This window comes from Pan paniscus, chromosome 3 (genome assembly GCF_029289425.2).
Source record: "Pan paniscus chromosome 3, NHGRI_mPanPan1-v2.0_pri, whole genome shotgun sequence".
NCBI classification, from domain to species: Eukaryota; Metazoa; Chordata; class Mammalia; order Primates; family Hominidae; genus Pan; species Pan paniscus.
This window is the reverse complement of record NC_073252.2, coordinates 146,294,975-146,311,917: the sequence shown is the minus strand read 5'-3', so window position 1 is coordinate 146,311,917 and position 16,943 is coordinate 146,294,975. Positions and strand designations below refer to the sequence as shown.

At 36.1% G+C, this 16,943-nt stretch overlaps 1 protein-coding gene across 3 annotated transcripts in view; it reads left to right on the top strand.

Moving 5' to 3' along the window:
- NR3C2 (nuclear receptor subfamily 3 group C member 2) overlaps nt 1-16,943 on the top strand; it is a 366,145-nt gene that overhangs the window by 10,118 nt on the left and 339,084 nt on the right. The gene's annotated exons all lie outside the window — the stretch shown is intronic.

Sequence of the window (16,943 nt, the reverse complement as noted above, 5' to 3'; positions counted from 1 at the left end):
AAATTGAATCCTGTATCTGTTACCCACAGGCTTCCCTCCCTTCTACCCTTTTCTAGGTAGGTTAATTATATGAAAGTTGTGGTTTTTCAGTACAAATAAATCATTTCCTTAACTGTTGAGAGCTTTTAAAGACTCAGCATATCTAAAATTACTAAGTGGACAATCTTGCTTTCTTACTTATATTGGAAGTGAAATATGTCACTGCAGTTTTGAATTGGTATATTTATAACTTTTCAGATCTGCAAGAAGACATATTTTATTTACTGTAAAATATCTCTTGGCTTTCCTTGTTGCAGATAGCATGTTGTATATATTTAGAAAAAACAAGGAAGAGGTTTTAGATATGACTATAAAGGGTGGTTCTAAGTTTTACAGTGAATACTTGGATTGGACTTTGCTTCAGTACTGTTTTTATTACATGGTTGTGATAAATTATTCCTTTATGGACTATATAAAGAATAGATTTCCTTGGTATAGTTCATTCCTTTGGCATCCAGAACTATGTGGATAGTTTCCTTTATTTCATTAAAAATTATTTTTTGGGGAATATGTCCATCCCATTAACAGGATATAGGGTTTACATGTATTGCTGTGGCTATCTCTTATTCTATTTTTTTCCAAACCAAAAGCAAAAACTTCATGTATTCTTTTCATTGTCATTGCCTCAAACCTTGCTTTTCTTGCTTATGGAAGCAAACATTTCATAAAGGATACATTTTTATAGTTTCCCCACAGCATGAACTATTTAATCATATTCTAATGCTGTCTCTTAAATTATAAGCTCTAACACAAGTCATGAGATAGCATGGCTGCCATCAGAACCAAACTGAGCATGTGTTTTACTGCTAGTGCTTTGCTTTACTTTTAGAGAAGGACGTTTTTTCATGTGTTGTGAATATTTTTGTAAATGATGTTTTTAGTGAGCTGATATGAGGTAGTATAGCCTGGTAGTTAACAGCATAACTGGTTGAAATCCCAACTCTGCTACTTAATTGTTTAGTTTTCTCAACTGTATAAGGGGATTAAATAGTACCCATCTAAAAGGTAGTTAAGACAATTTAAATGAGTAAATTTATGAGAAATACTTTGAATTCCTTCCAGTATGTTAGTATGCATTGTATATGTTTTGCTATTATGAAATGGTTTTATAATTTTTAGTTTTCATATTTTTAGTTTTCTTTTTCTTCATTGTATGAAATTCCACAGAATCTTATAAAGAAATACTTAAAATATTTAAGCACTTGTTAAAGTAAATATTTGATAATCTCTTATGATTAAACTCATATTTTAAAAATGATTATGCACTATACCTTTGTTATTACAGTTCTATTTATGCTTTTTTATTTTTGAAAACTATTGCTTTGAGTAATGATGTTTCTGGTAGAAATATTACAGATGCAGTAAGCTCAAATGATTGTCTCTTATGTTTGTTCTATATCCCTATTTCTACTATTTTAAATGTAGTTTTCATGCTCCACTCAAGAAGCCCTCCTGATGGTCCAATGACCCATGCATAGCCTTAGACATGTTAGTATGAATTAGTGACCTTGAGCCTATCCTGCATTCATAGGCACAGGAAGCATTGTCTTGTGTCTCCTCTTGAGTATTCCAAAATTCCTTATGTATTTGTTAATACAGTCAACAGGGATTCATTCTGCTTATATACATACTAGTTTTGTGCCAGCTAAATTTCCTAAAAACTTTAAAGCTTTAACATGATTTGATATCTCTTATAGATTAATGATTCTTTACAGCTTTTCTTGGTGAATACTATCCAAACCTATTTGTTTTGATGATTATCAGAGTAAAAGCTCAAGGATCAGAGGAAATTTAGTTGTTTTTCTAGAGTTCAGTCTACATGTTATAATATTTAATTTAACCTTGTCCAAGTATCATCCTTAGTCTCTTATTTTGAACAAAAAACCCAACCTTTTTGCCTGTTTCTTAAAATATGATGATAACTCATTTCAGGGAATGTTGAATAGGTTAATGAATTAAATATCATAAAGGATCAAGGCAGTGTATACTGCTTCTAGGTTTAATAGTATCCTTCATCATTAGGTTGAACCTTGAACTGCAGTATTTTCTGGTAGATGTCAAATCATGGTTTGAGGGTTCCTGAGACCTTTTCAAGGAAGTTCACACAGTCAGAAATCATGCTTTGTTAAAATATCCACCCAAAATGGAACACAGATCAATGGATTTTGATATAATCTTGTATGAAAATTTCACTGATGTTGTTTCAGATTCCACATTGAAACTAACCTTTAAGGAACTATTCAGTGTTACTTTTCAGTATAGTATCAAAGATTCATATCGACAATTATCTGAAATGACCATTAAAATATTCTTCCCCTTTCCCAACAACATATCTATATGAGACGAGATTTTCTTTATGTACTTGAAGAAAAACATAGCACCACACGTAGCAATGAAAATCCAGCAGTCTTCTATTAAGTGTGACAGTAGTCTTGCAAAAATGTTAAACAGTGCCACTCTTCTCACTAAGGATTTTTGTTTGGGGAAATATTGTTTCATAAACAGTTTTCATATTGTTTATGTTAATATGCAATCACTTATTTTTAAATGATTTTAAAACATTTGTTTTAATTTTTAATTTAAACTAATTTAATATTAGTTTTAATTTTTAATTTAAATAATTTAATTTTAGTTTTAATTTCCAATACAGTATCAATAACTGTAACTCACATAAACAAATGCTCTTTGGGATCCTTCATACTTTTTAAGAATGAAAAGGAGTTCTGAGATCCAGAAGCTGAGAACTGCTGGTCTGTTCTCTTCTATACACCCTTTGGAGGTTAATGAAGAAAGAAGATATTACATTATTTGTATTAGTGTTACTGAATATTATTTTGAGGAAGAAGTGTTCTATTCAAATAGGAAAAATGATTCTTGCTCAGGTTAATTTTTTAAACTGACAGAAATGAGTAATGGCTGTGAGGTGTGTGTTGTCTTTATTTCAGTCTGTGGGCATTCAGTGAGAGTGGTGACGAAAGTCATCTGTTAATAATTTCCAGTGAATGGATTGTCTGAGCACCAAATTGTAAAGTAAATTATGACAAAGCTAAATGTAAAGCCCTTAGAATGGACGCCGGACCTAGTTGTGTCAGGTGGATTAGAACTCCCCTGTCTGCTTGGACATCAACAAAACCGCTCTGAGCCTCAGTTTCTTCATTTTAAAGTGATTAAGTTGAACTAATCATTTTGCTGATCACTAATATGCCCCAAGAGCTGCCAGTGTAATTTCCTTTGAAGAATCAAAATAGAGTATCCTTTAACATACTTGCTAATTTAGTTTCAAGTATTTTGTATTCTCAAGTCTAGCTTCATGGTTTTCAGGGTAGTCTGGGGAGAAAAATATCATTTCCGTTTACCATTTTAAAGTAAAAATGAGGAGGGGCGATCTATGATTTTACTTGAAAAGAGGAGCAGTTGTGTTTTTTTAAAACCAGATTTAAAGAAAAAATAAACTCTGAAACTTACTATGAATTCCTTGTTCTTCTTATTTATACAATTCCTCATGGAAACAGGGCATTTCTGTTGACATAACACTGGCTGTTTATGGCGATAGTCATAGTCACTTTGATAGCATCATAACACAGGGCTAACATTGACTTAGACTTTTAAATGTAAAGTTTACTATTTCAAAGGGCATATTCTGGTAGGTTACAAGAACAGTAATTAGGCTTTATCTTAATATGTGCTGATTTTTTTTCACGATAGAATGAAACAGTTTAGTAAATAACCTATATTTATTCTTTTATTTTTCAATTGCCCCTGAAGTTTCCTTGAAACTCACATTATATGACAAACCAAACATCAGAATTCGGGGAGTTTGTGACAAAGTTTGCCCTTTTACTAAACTTTCAGAATAAACAGTTGAGAAGGAAATATTTCCATGTAATGCAATGTCTGAAAGAATGGTGGGGTGTGTGTCTGAGAGAGAGAGAGTGTATTGGTGCTTACTCTAATACATAAATCCATTACAGCATTGCTTAGGTCATTTGGGAATGAAAACATGTAACTTTCTTTTACTTATTATTTGTCTCATAATATTTTGATTTTGAAATTGCTAATGTACCTAGAATTTCACCAGGTAAATATTTTAAATATTTTTGTAAGTTATTTTAAAATGAGAGTTGTTTCTCCTGATATTCATTTTTCATTCACTTGTATTTCTGGGAAGAGTGGTGATAATAAAAAAATTGAGTGTTTTATAATACACAAATCACTATGTACAGTGTACTTTTGTGAATTTCATTTTTAAACATCACAAATATCGTAGGTTTATATGTCAGTATGTCTGCCTCTTATCATCTAAAATATTGGTTTATTATTTACATCATACTTTAAAAATGATGCTGAGATAAAAGCCATGGTTTCAGTTAGATAACCTCAAATTATTCCACTTAATGCAATTTTCATACCGGTGACATACTACGGACTTAGACTTTTGAATGTAAAGTTCTTACTATGGAGATATTACTTATAGATTTGATATTCCATGTTGTCTTTTGCAATATTGAAATTCTAGGTGTGTCTGACCTTTTCTGTCCTTGGAATGTTACAGTAATAGCAGATGTTATATTGATCACCACTAATTTAGGAGCAACACTTTGCTTCTCTTCATACTTTGATGTCATTATGTTTTTCTGCAAAGTAATACTTTTTTCTTCACTTTCAGCTGTTGCTTTAGTTTTGTACTGTTCATTTGCTGATAAAAATTTACCCCCACTGCTAAATAATATATCATTTTGTTTCGTTTACTAAATTCAAATTGAGAGAAAAATATTAGCTTCTTGATTACATTTAAATATAGCCATTAACTTGGATATCTTTGATGACATTCCAACATTTATTAATGAAAACCGAGGAAAAATAAAAGCATGTTAAATGGATAGCGTCTTCATTTTAAACATTAGGGTCTCTGGTTTTAAACTGTGAAGTATAGGATTTGTTTTTAGTTTTAAGAGTTTTATTTTGTTCCTTATATAGTAAGGTAGTGATGAAGTTAAAATGTAATTACATATGAGCACTTGTTAATTTATGCTCTAGACACTTCTGGATTTATGATTGTTAGTGTTATGGCTAAGGCCAAAATTTTTATGTAGAAAAGTGGTGGAAATTGTTTGTATTTTTTGCTAGAAATAGAAAACTGTAGTTTAAGGAAGGAAACAGGACAAACAAAAAGTAATTTGAATGCTTAAAAAGTTAATACCTTAGGGAGGGAGTATGAGATAATAGCTGGCCATCTGGATTCATAACTGTGGCTATGACTTAATTTCATTTCTGATGAATACTTCATTGGTATGTAACGAATATTCACCTTATGTATTAGGAGTTTTTGAGATAAATATATGAAAACTCTGATATGAAACTGAAATTTGGCTCGTAAGTGGCAAAATTGACTTTAGATATTCTGGCAGGGAGAGGTTATATGGGCAAGTCTTGGAAAATGGGGATGTGGGGGATGATCAGAGTTGGTATTTACACTTAGCATTGAAAATCTTGCAGGGAGTGGGTAGTGGGTACTTACTGGAGGAGGGAGCTCTGTGAGCAAAATCCTGGAGATGGGGAGAAAACACTGAGTGTGGTTGAGCCGCGTGGTGGGCTGTGATGTCGGAGTTGGGGGTGAGAAAACCTGGAAGAGGCTAGTTGGAACTAGAAGGGAGTTGAATTTGAAACTTACACTAAGAAATTTGTACTTAATTTGGTAGGTAGTGAGTTGTTATGGAAGTATTGGAGCAGGACATGGCAGGAGAGGAAGTGCACTTGGGGAAACCTTATTGGGCAGCATGTTTGTAGGGTGGATAGGAGTATAAAGAGCCTTGTTAAATTATTTCAGCTGTGTAGAAGGATGAGAGCTAGGCTCTCTGGAGTAAAGATGTTGGGGGTAATAGAAGGGGACAGGTTTGAGATATTACGGAAAAAGCCTATGTAAGCGTCTATCTTTTGTATAAAAATTGATTTTGAAATAATCACAAATTTACAAAAAAGAAAGTATATTATAGAGAACTCCTAGCATCAAGGACATTCACTTACATAATGAGAATATAACCATTAAAATCCAGAAATTAGTATGGATAAGTTACTGGCATCTACTCTTTTGCTGTTTGTCCCAATAATGCCTTTTATAGCAAAAGGATCCAGTTCAGAATTATGTATTGTGTTTAGTTGTCATGTCTCTTTAGTCTGGGATAGTTCTCAGTCTTTTCTAGATTTCATGACTTGATACTGCTTTTGAAAATTAAAGGGCAGTTATTTGGTAGAAAGTCTTTCCATTGGGTTTTCTGGTATGTTTCCTCATGATTAGATTCAACAGATGTACCTTTGGCAGGAATACCATGGTCTCCCCAACCTTAGCATCAGCTTTTGTACCACTGTCTCCCGCTGGAATGGAATGATAATGTAACAGAAAGACAGAAAGGCAGGATTCTACTCCCAGCTCTGTTTTGTGCATTCTTCTCATTGCATCCTGTCAGGTGGCATGTGATTTCTGTTTGGGTTATTACTATACTTAGACCACTTGATTCAGGTGCTGTTTGCAGGGTGTCTCCATGATAAAGTTACTCTTTTCCTTTTGCTATTAGAATATATTTTGTGGAAGGTACTTTGAAACTGTGTAAGCACCCCATTCTTCATCAGACTTTGTTTATTCAGATATTTATGTATATCAGCATGGCGTCATTGTTTTTTGTTTTGTGAAGTGAGTTACGTACATACTGTTACTGTCCTAATTTTTGATGGTCAGAATATTCCTGATTAAGCCAATGGAAGCCCATTGAGAGTGGTTTCTGTGTCCCTTTGCCTTGTCCCTATCATTCCTTGAGCACATCCTTGCTTTAGGCCCATCTCGTACTTTTCTTGACCCAGATCTGGAATTGGCCATTTCTTCAAGGAGGGTTCCCATCCCTGAAGACACTTTTCCTCTTTCTGATTACAGTCTAATGCCACATTCTGGGTCATAGGGACACCCCCCCTTTCTATGGCTGCCCTCCTTATCCCACCCAGGCACAGACTCCCGTGCTGGGCTGTCCTCACCCTGCTGGGGTTCGGACACCCTCCACTAGACCACACAAACACACAGGTGCCCTCCTGTCTCTGCTTGACTCTGACCTTCCACATCAGATTTCTGAGCCACCCTTGGGCTTAATAGACCCAACTATAAGCCACCACAGTTGGCCACCCCCTTTCTCCACTGTGGATACCTACTTTGCTGTGTCTTATGTAATGATTTTAGGACTAAATTGTTAAGGAAGAGGAAGGGGAGGAGTTGATATTTGAGTAGAAATAGTAAAGTATGTGGAAAATCGGCAAAAACATCATATTATGAGCTTAACTCTCATGGATAATGGTGAGTAAGAGAAATGAAGAGATCAGCCAGGCACAGTGTAATCCCAGCCCTTTGGGTGGCCAAGGTGGGCACATCACTTGAGGCCAGGAGTTTGAGACCAGCCTGGCCAACATGGTGAAACCCCATCTCTACTAAAAATACAAAAATTAGCAGGGCATGGTGATTTGTGTCTGTAATCCTAGCTACTCAGGAGGCTGAGACGCAAGAATCGCTTGAACGTGGGAGGTGGACGTTGCAGTGAACCGAGACCATGCACTACACTTCAGCCTGGGTGACAGAGCGAGATTCCCTCTCAAAAAAAAAAAAAAGAAAAAGAAAAAGAAATGAAGAGGTCAAGAATAGGTTTGGAGCAGAAGTACTGTTACTTTGGCTAGATGAGTTTTAAGTGCCAGACCTACCTATGATTGGAAACATTCTTCATATAGGTGGCAATGTTGGTCTGGAGGTCAGGGAGGCCTCTTCATAGAAATTGCAATTGAGGGAGTCCATGTGGATGCTGTTAGATTGGTGCAAAAGTAATTGTGGTTTTTGCTGTTAAAAGTAATATTACCCAGGGAGGGAATGTATATAGTGACTCAAGTACAGTTTAAAGTGCATTTTGTTAGGAACTTGGAGGAATAGTGCACCACTGAGAAGATGAACAACGCCTCCTAATGAAGGAGACAGAATTATGTAGAGAACCAAGATCGTGCTTAAGTCATAGATGCCAAAGGGAAGAATCAGGTAGTCTTAGAATTTCCAGTAGAAGGGCTCCAAGACTATCTAGAAATCTGACCCACTATGGGCATGGATACTGAAACTAATGCCCAGAGAAACAGCATGGCTTCTCCAGTATCATACAAAGTAGCTAGTAACACAGCTGGGAATAGAATCCTGCCTTTTTGTCTTTGTTACCTTATCCTTTTCTTCCAGTGGGAGATAGTGGTTTTCTATCAGAGGGTTGGGAAGACCAGGAATAGAACCTAAGAGCCGTTGACAGATGGGTGCTGGTGATTTTCAAGAAGGGATTGGATTGGATTGTGATTGGCTAAGGAGTAAATGAACATTGAAGAGGAGAACCTGGGGCATGGGGTGGAGGCACAATGCTTACTCTTGGGAGTATATTTGCTGTGTCATCTGTTTTGGTGACAGCAAAAGTGGTTAAAGGGAGGAGATGGTAGTGCAAAGAAATGGCAGGTTCAGAGTAAGGATTTTGTTTGGCAGGTGAAATATGAAGAGGGCAATGGACTTGTGCTGAGACTGAAAATGTGAGAGAGACAAGAGGATTGATGAGGCAGTGTCCTGGGAAGGTGAGAATAGAAATGAGACTGCAGTCAGCCTCAGAGTTAAATATTTAACTGTGAGAGTTTCGGCACTTGCTGGTGACTGCCATCACTATTTTACAGATATGAAAACTGAGACGGAGACAGTATTCGTGATTTGCCTAAGGCCCTATAGTGAAGGCCAATGAAGAAACAGGTATTTGAGATAGAGAAGAAGAAAGCAGACTATCCTAAATAATAGGCAGCCAGATGGATCTTTTAAAAACGTAAATCAGATTATGTGGCTGATAGTTTAAATCCCTCTGGTGGCTTCTCATTGCAAGCAGCAGAAAGTAAAATAATTTAGGGTCTGTAAGACACTAAATTACCAGGCCCCTGATTGCTATATTTCGTATCTGTTCCTCCTTGCTCATTCCCCACACTGACCTTTCTGTGGTTTCCACAAACCAAGCCCCCTTCCTTTTGGGGTCCTCTGTACTTACTGGTGCCTCTGCCGAGAAGGCTATGCCTCCAGATTTTGGTTTCCTGCCTCTTTCTTGTCACTTAGGATTAGTTCAAATGTCACCCTCCCAGAGAGGCCTTCCTTGATCTTCTTATTGAAAGTGGTCATCCCCTGCCTTCTAACACATCACCTTCTTTGTCTCTCTTCATAGCAGTACCTGTCAGAATGATCTTTCTTTACTTCATTTCTGCTAGTTAGCATGTAAGCCTCCTGAGAGAAGGACCTCATCTGGCCTGTTACTTGTACATTTTCCATACCTGAAACAGTGCCAGGTCTGTTGTTCATGTTCAGTAAATACTGAGAGAATGAATGGATGGATTGACTAGCAGAGGGGGTGGGTATATATCTGGCATGACTAAATATTGGTGATTATGTAATATTAATAAAATTATTAAATGACAGAATTCTACTGAGTTCAGCAAAAAAAATTGTTTTGACTTCTGTCAGCATATTTTTAGAATTTTCCACAAAATAATTAACAAATACTGTTCTTCCTTTTTCTCATCTCAGTATAATACAGTAGTTGGTAATGATATATTCCAAGATAATTGATGACTTACACTCTTAGTCTGCACAATGAGATTACTTATTTTTATTCCTACTATAAAATTCACTCTTTTTGATGTTCAGTTCTACATGTTTTGTGAAATGTGTAGTCATGTAACCACCACCCAATTGAGATGCAGAAGAGTTCTATCATTCACTAAAATTCTCTTGGTCAATCCTTTTCCTCACTCCCAAACCCTAGTGACCACTGTATATGCCCTATTGGTATAATTTTGTTTTTTTTTTCTATGTTGTCTATAAACTCTATGTAGCCTTTGATTCTTGCTTCTTTCACTCAGTATAATGCACTTGAGATTCATCCATATTATTGCTTATTTCAGTAGTTTCTGTTTATTGCTGAGTACTATTCCATTTATGGCTATATCACATTTTATTCATCCATTTACCTGTTGGTAGACATTTGGCTTGTTTCCAGTTTTGGCTACTACAGTTAAAGCCAATATAAATATTTACATACAAATATCTGCATAGACATATGGTTTTTTTTGTTCAGTAAAAACCTAGGAGTGGAATCATTAGAATATACAATAGGGGTAATTTCAATTTTTCAGAGACTATCAAATTGTTTTACAAAGTGTTTGTACCATTTTAATATTCCCATCAGCAGTGTATTAGAGGCCCAGTTCATTACATCCTTTCCAACACTTGATAGTCTTTTTAAGCTTAGGCATTATAGTACATGTGTAGGGATATCTCATTGTGGTTTAAATTGGCATTTCCTAATATCTTAAAGACACCAAACATCTTCTCATGTGCTTATTTGCCATTCATATGCCTCCCTTTCATGCCTGCTTACTCTTGCCCATTTTTATTGTGTGTTTTTCATCTTTTTGAGTTCTATTATCAATGTACCTTACTGTAAACTTTTTGATAGAAGACCTAGAACTAAGAGTACAATAGATATTTAAAATTCTGTATTGGCAGGCTGGGCGTGGTGGCTCACGCCTATAATCCTAGCACTTTGGGAGGCCTAGGTGGGCAGATTTTCTGAGGTCAGGAGTTTGAGACCAGTTTGGCCAACATGGTGAAACCCCGTCTCTACCAAAAATACAAACAAATATTAGCCAGGCGTGGTGGCGTGCAACTGTAATCCCAGCTACTCGGGAGGCTGAGGCAGGGGAAGGGGAATTGCTTGAACTAGGGAAGTGGAGGTTGCAGTGAGCTGAGATCGTGCCACTGCACTCCAGCCTGGGTGACAGAGACTCTATTTCAAAAATAATAATAATAATAGGCAATTTTCAAATTATTTAGTCCCCACTCTGTCCTTAATGTGGGTGAACAAAAAAATGAATATGAAACAAACCAAATGTCCCCACTGTATTCCCATCTAGTTGGGGAAGATAGCTCACATGAGTGTATACAGCTTTTTTCCCCTCACCAATTATGTGTTTGATTGTATGATGGAGATAAAAGTTGTCACCAAAGATTAGAGAAGGAAGAGTTCCATGTGGGCTAGAATAGTCAAGGAGACCTTCATACAGGAGGTGAAGATTTCAGTAGATGTTTGAAGATTGGTAGTACTTGAGGGGAAGTCGGGAGAGTATTCAAGGAATAAGTAATAGCACAAGTCAAGTGCTAGACAGGACAAATGAAACTTGCCTGGATGGGTTTAATGGTAGTTAGGGAAAACTAGATTATAGACATTGGTGAATGCTGAAATGAAGTTTTGGGCACTGTTAATATAGCACATTAAACTTTTTTTTTTTAATTCAGGAATGACATAAAAGGGGGTAGAAAGGTTAACCTGGTAAGCGAAGGAGAAAATAAGGATTGAGGCAAAAGCACAGTGTAGAGGCTGTCATATTGGTAATTTAGGCAGATAGGAGCCCAACTGGTTGGGATGGTGAGCGAGAGGTAAATACTAGAGATAATTTAAAGGAAGAAATCATTGAATACAGGTTATTGGACCCAAAACCTGTTCCTTTTCAACTACATGACTAAACCATGTGTGTTAACAGCACCACAAAAAGTAGATTGCCAAGGAGTATAGGAAAGAAAAACACAGGAGTTTATAGGAACAAGGAGAAACTTTAAGCAGAGTTATGGCTCTAATGTAAGAGAAGAGGAGCAGAATAGTTTTGTTTGAATGAAGGTAAAACTTGATAATTTCAGTACCAAAATGGAATACCTTTTATTAGACTACAGAAAAAAATACCCCCAGGAAATGGAAACAGGAAGAGCCAACTACTGGTTTGGCAGAGTTGGAAAGCAAACTGGTGAAAGATTATGTAAATGAATTAGAAATAGTGACATATGGATTTTGATATGCATACAAGATCTAGGCTTGTTTGGAAGTCTATTAATTGTGTCCTCAAGTAACTGGTGTTTGAATTCACAGTACTCTTTCCAGAAGTAGAAATGTGCTTATTTTCTTCCGTCACATGGTAGAGTTTGTATTTACTTAAAAAATATTTTTCCGATATGTTTGAAATTCTAGATGCAAAGTTTCAGGGTATAGAAATGGAATTGGGAGTAGATATTCTTTAGTTTATGCCAATTTGGATTCTCAGTATTTTTTTTGAAATGGAAATTATATCCTGAGAGGCTTTTGTTCTTGGAAATTTGAGGTATGACTAAAGAATTTATGATCATATGATACAAAGGTTTTTTTTTTTCCTCAATTCCTCTGTCATTTTCATACCCGATCTGGGTAAGTATACATGAGTTATTCCCCTGAAACTTCTAAAAGCATTCTGGGCTTTCTATATGTGGTAGAAATGATAATTTCATTGACATATACCCTGTATTTTGGACTTGGTTGCTATGTGTAAGGTGAAAAATAGCATTTTTCCCCCTCTTAAGTACTGTTTTTTAGGGAACTGAAGAAATTAATGGATTCCTAGAGTAGAGGAAGGAGGAGTTATGAGCATAGCAACCTTTCACTGTGAAAACCTAAAGCTCCTACATTTGTATGACTTCTGAAACATTCAGATCCATGGGTGGCCACTGGATGTCTATTAGCAAATACCTCTATTTTTGAGCTAATTTTCATTTAACAAGCAAAAGATTTTTATGAGAGAGTATAATTTCATGAACTGTGCATTTCATGAACTGTGCATTTTTTGAAGGCTGAATTTGTTGCCAGTACCTGAGAATGGAAGAGGTAAAGAATAGAATTCTGTGAACATGGCCTAGCCTCTGTGATTTCATAATGCTGAAGTATGCTTTTTTAAAAAGTTAAATTCTTGCCAATTTTACTCTAGCAGGAATAAACAAATCTAGTATTCTGAGGGTTTTAATGAAACTAGACATAAAACAAGTTGAAATTAATGGGGAAAATGGCTAGATGTCCATGACTGTCAGAGTCAGTACATTGTCAGTATCCTCCAGAAATGTAACTGATATTAAGCAAGCTGAGTTATTTCCAGGCGTTGAATCCATGAAGAATGATAAATGTTTTCTCATCATACTTATTCTTAGAATGTTGTGATACTTTTGATATTTCAGTTACTCGTCTTTAAAAGGGGAGTGCCCTTCCCTGGGCCTTGCCCAAGAGAAGAAAGACAGACTATATTAAGACAGAAAACATGGACATTTTAAAGAGACGAATACACTGCTATGTGAAATACCAGTTCTACTCAGTAAACTCCCTGGAACCTATAACAAACAACAGTGCACATTAAAAGCACTTAATCCAAAAAGAGTTCTGAAGATGGATGGTGGTGATGGTTGTACAACAGTGTGAAAGTGCTTAATGCCACTTAACTTAATGGTGAATATGGCAAATTTTATGTATATTTTGTTATAAAAAAGGTAGTTGAGTCCTAAAAATAGGGAGGTGCTACATTGTCTAATAAGTATAGTGTCATATATGTGCTCTGTTCAGTACTGATTTTCTTTCAGCAAGCATTTATATAAGCACTTGACTTGGTCAAAGCCTAGTCCTGGGTGTGTTAGTCTGTTCTTGTATTGCTGTAAAGAAATATCTGAAACTAGGTAATTTATAAAGAAAGGTAATTGGCTCATACTTCTGCAGGCTGTACAGGAAGCATGGAGGCATCTGCTCGGCTTCTGAGGAGGCCTCAGGAAACTTGCAGCCATGGTGGAAGGTGAAAGGGGAGCCAGGCATTTTACATGGTTGGAGCAGGAGCAAGAGAAGGAGTGGGGAGCTGCTACACACTTTTGAATAACCAGATCTCATGAGAACCCTATCACAAGACAGCAGCAAGGGAATGGTGCTAAACCATTCATGAAGGATTCACCCCTGTGATTCAATCCCCTCCCACCAGGCTCCCATCTCCAACATTGGGGATTACAGTTTGACATGAGGTTTGGGTGGGGACAGAGATCCAAACTATGTCACTGGGTATGTGGTCAGAGTGGAAAATGAGGAAGTCCTCACTTTTAGGAACACCCAATCTATATAATATTCAAGATCCCGTTACAAAGTAGGTTGTGGTAGGTGTTATTCTGGAGGTACCAAATAATGTTTTGAGAACATAGGGAGGGAACAGTTAGAAATTAAATACTAATTTCATTAATAAAATTATGTGATAGTTATAAGTGAATGTAATATGATTAGTCAGTACTCTTGGTTTGCAAACAGCACAAGGACCCGTCTCATATTAGCTTGAAGAAAATAGAATCTCTTGGCTTAAACAAATGGGAATTCAGGAAGTACACCTCAGGCTTGGTTAGATCCTAGGTTTCGAATGGTGTCATCCTATAGTTTCTTTGTCTGCATCTACTAGGGCTTTACTTTTTTTATTCAGTTATATTTTCTGGCCAGCGTCACTCTGGGCTTTTATTTTCATTAGTTGTTTAGGTTAAAAGGAATAACCTTTCTCGACAGATTCTGATTGATCTGGCTTGGGTCACTCATCCAGCCTTAAGTAGGGGTGTTGCTTGTGTGCTCACGTGAGTGGACGTGTATGCATGTAGGTGGTGGGGGTTTGGTCTCACCCAACCCTATGTACTAAGAACACAGGAAGATGTGTCTTCAAAGGGTCTGGCCAAACAAAAACTGTACCCTACATCAGTTTCAAAAACTGATCACACAGTCATTAATTATTCCCTATTTAAATAGGTTGGTCACATTGCTTTTCTAAGCATTATCATTAGTAAGACTTAATTATTATTGAAATGAACTATCTGGTAATATTGTGAGCTGGTGGAGAACAGAAAATTAATGATTGGAAAGGGCAAAAGCAACATGTTTTTGGGAGGGAGGATCTGATAGTTTCTTTTACAAAGTACATTTACAGATGCTTTAATAATGAGAAAAATTAATGGTAATCAGAATGTTTTCCAAAAGAGTACACTGCAGATTGATCATCAGTCACTGATATGTAAAGAATGTTGCCATTAATATTATTCTAAAAAGCTCATTAAATTGGTCCCACGAATAAATATGGCTCTAGACTATCCAGCTCATTATCATTATCCACCTAAGAGTACGTAAGAAGTATTTTATATCATGTCTTCTTTGGCCTTTTCACTGAGGGCCTGTGCCATTCTCGATGCAAATAATCTTTTCTGAATATGGGAGAATTACTAACAAATTTATACCTGCTCACCAGGACGCTATACATACTTGCACATGTAATTTTGCTTATAGCTTCAGAAGATTCGTGGGCCCTTCCTTCGCCAACCGTTTCATGAACCCATGAGCCCCAGATTAAGAACTCTTTCTCTTGGTTGTTGTTAAAATATAACTACATAGCAGGAAGAGGACCACTGTGATCCACTACCAATAGAACATTTATAGTTGAAAATGCAATTCGAGTTGTTTGTTCACCAGTGATGCTAAGTTATGCATTTGTTTACATCTCATAACGTGGTAAATATTTATGCAAGATGGCTAGCCAGACAAAAAGAAAAAAAAAGAAAAAACAACCGTGAGATAGAGAATGCAAGGTGACCCATGTAAACAGGCTAGAGATACATTTGAAAAAGATGAGGGTTAAAGAGTGTGTAGATGTTGGCAGGTAAAGAGATAGCATCCTCTAGGGAGGATATTATCAGGAGTCAGAGTAATCTTGGTAAATGGGAGAATATGTAAGAAATGAACATGTAGAAGAGTGGAAAGCCAACTTTTAGGTCATACTTCCACTTGCTCATCATATGGCCTTGAGCAAGTTACCTATCCTCTCTAAGAATGAGTTTCCTTCCACCTCTGTAAAATAGTGACACTAACAGTCCTTCCTCCTATGATTGGGAAATTTTCTGAGCTAATCTATGTAAAGTACTGGCATGTAGAGAGTGCTCAATACAAATCTTAGTTCTTATTATTGTTGATTGTTATTAGTTTCAATTAAAATTGAAATAGAGGAATAGGAACAAATAGGAACTACAATGGGTAAATAATTACTCATATGAGAGTATGACCTAAGAGATTCCATTTTGAAATGAATTAACAATGTAGTATTAATAAATTCAACCTCTAACATTATTGTAGAGAGAGGAAATTCTTCTAGTTCTTTGTGAGAACTTAATTGAGAACTGTATTCTTCTCTGAACTTCAAAAATAGAGATTATCATGAAGATATCTTAGTGATTTTTAAACTCTTTTTTTAGAGCAATACAAATGAAGATTAACATTTACATATATCACACGCTCCATGGTGGTTTGATTGAAAAGCATTGTGTGGGTATGTGTGTGTGGGCAGTAAAGCAAATAGCACAAGTTTTGTTTTTGTGATATTCATAAAAATCAATACTCAGCATAGAAATATGACTCAGTAAGAATTGCTTATTATGGACTATAACATAGATAAGATAGGCTGCACAGTGATGTACTGTGATGGTTTTCATCTCCGCCTCTTTTCTCACTTGTGAACACCATCAGAATGTAAACGAGAGTGGCTTTATTATAGGAAGAATCATGGACCCTTTCTGTGTTTCTGTTTTAACAGTATGTCATTCACAAACATCAATATTATTAACAAATTACTTGGCATACAACTCAAAACTGATCATGCCCTGTTGTCTAGTGTTCTGATTATAGGGACCTGTGCTTTAGAGGAAAGCCTGAGAAGCCAGTAAAAATGTCAGAAATCTCTCCCTCTTCCCCACACATTAAACGTCACTAAATATATAATGCTATTCAAATATAAGCACTGTTAAGCAGGTGATTGCAAAATATATAGTATCTTCTTTGGACAACAGAAATGAAAACAAAAGAAACCCTGTTAGGGATTTAAATCAGCTATGAAAAAGCTGATTTTATGTTATTGTTAAACACTGGGCTGGAATTATTGTTTTGGGAAAAGGCCCATGAGAGCTTTTGCTCTGTGGG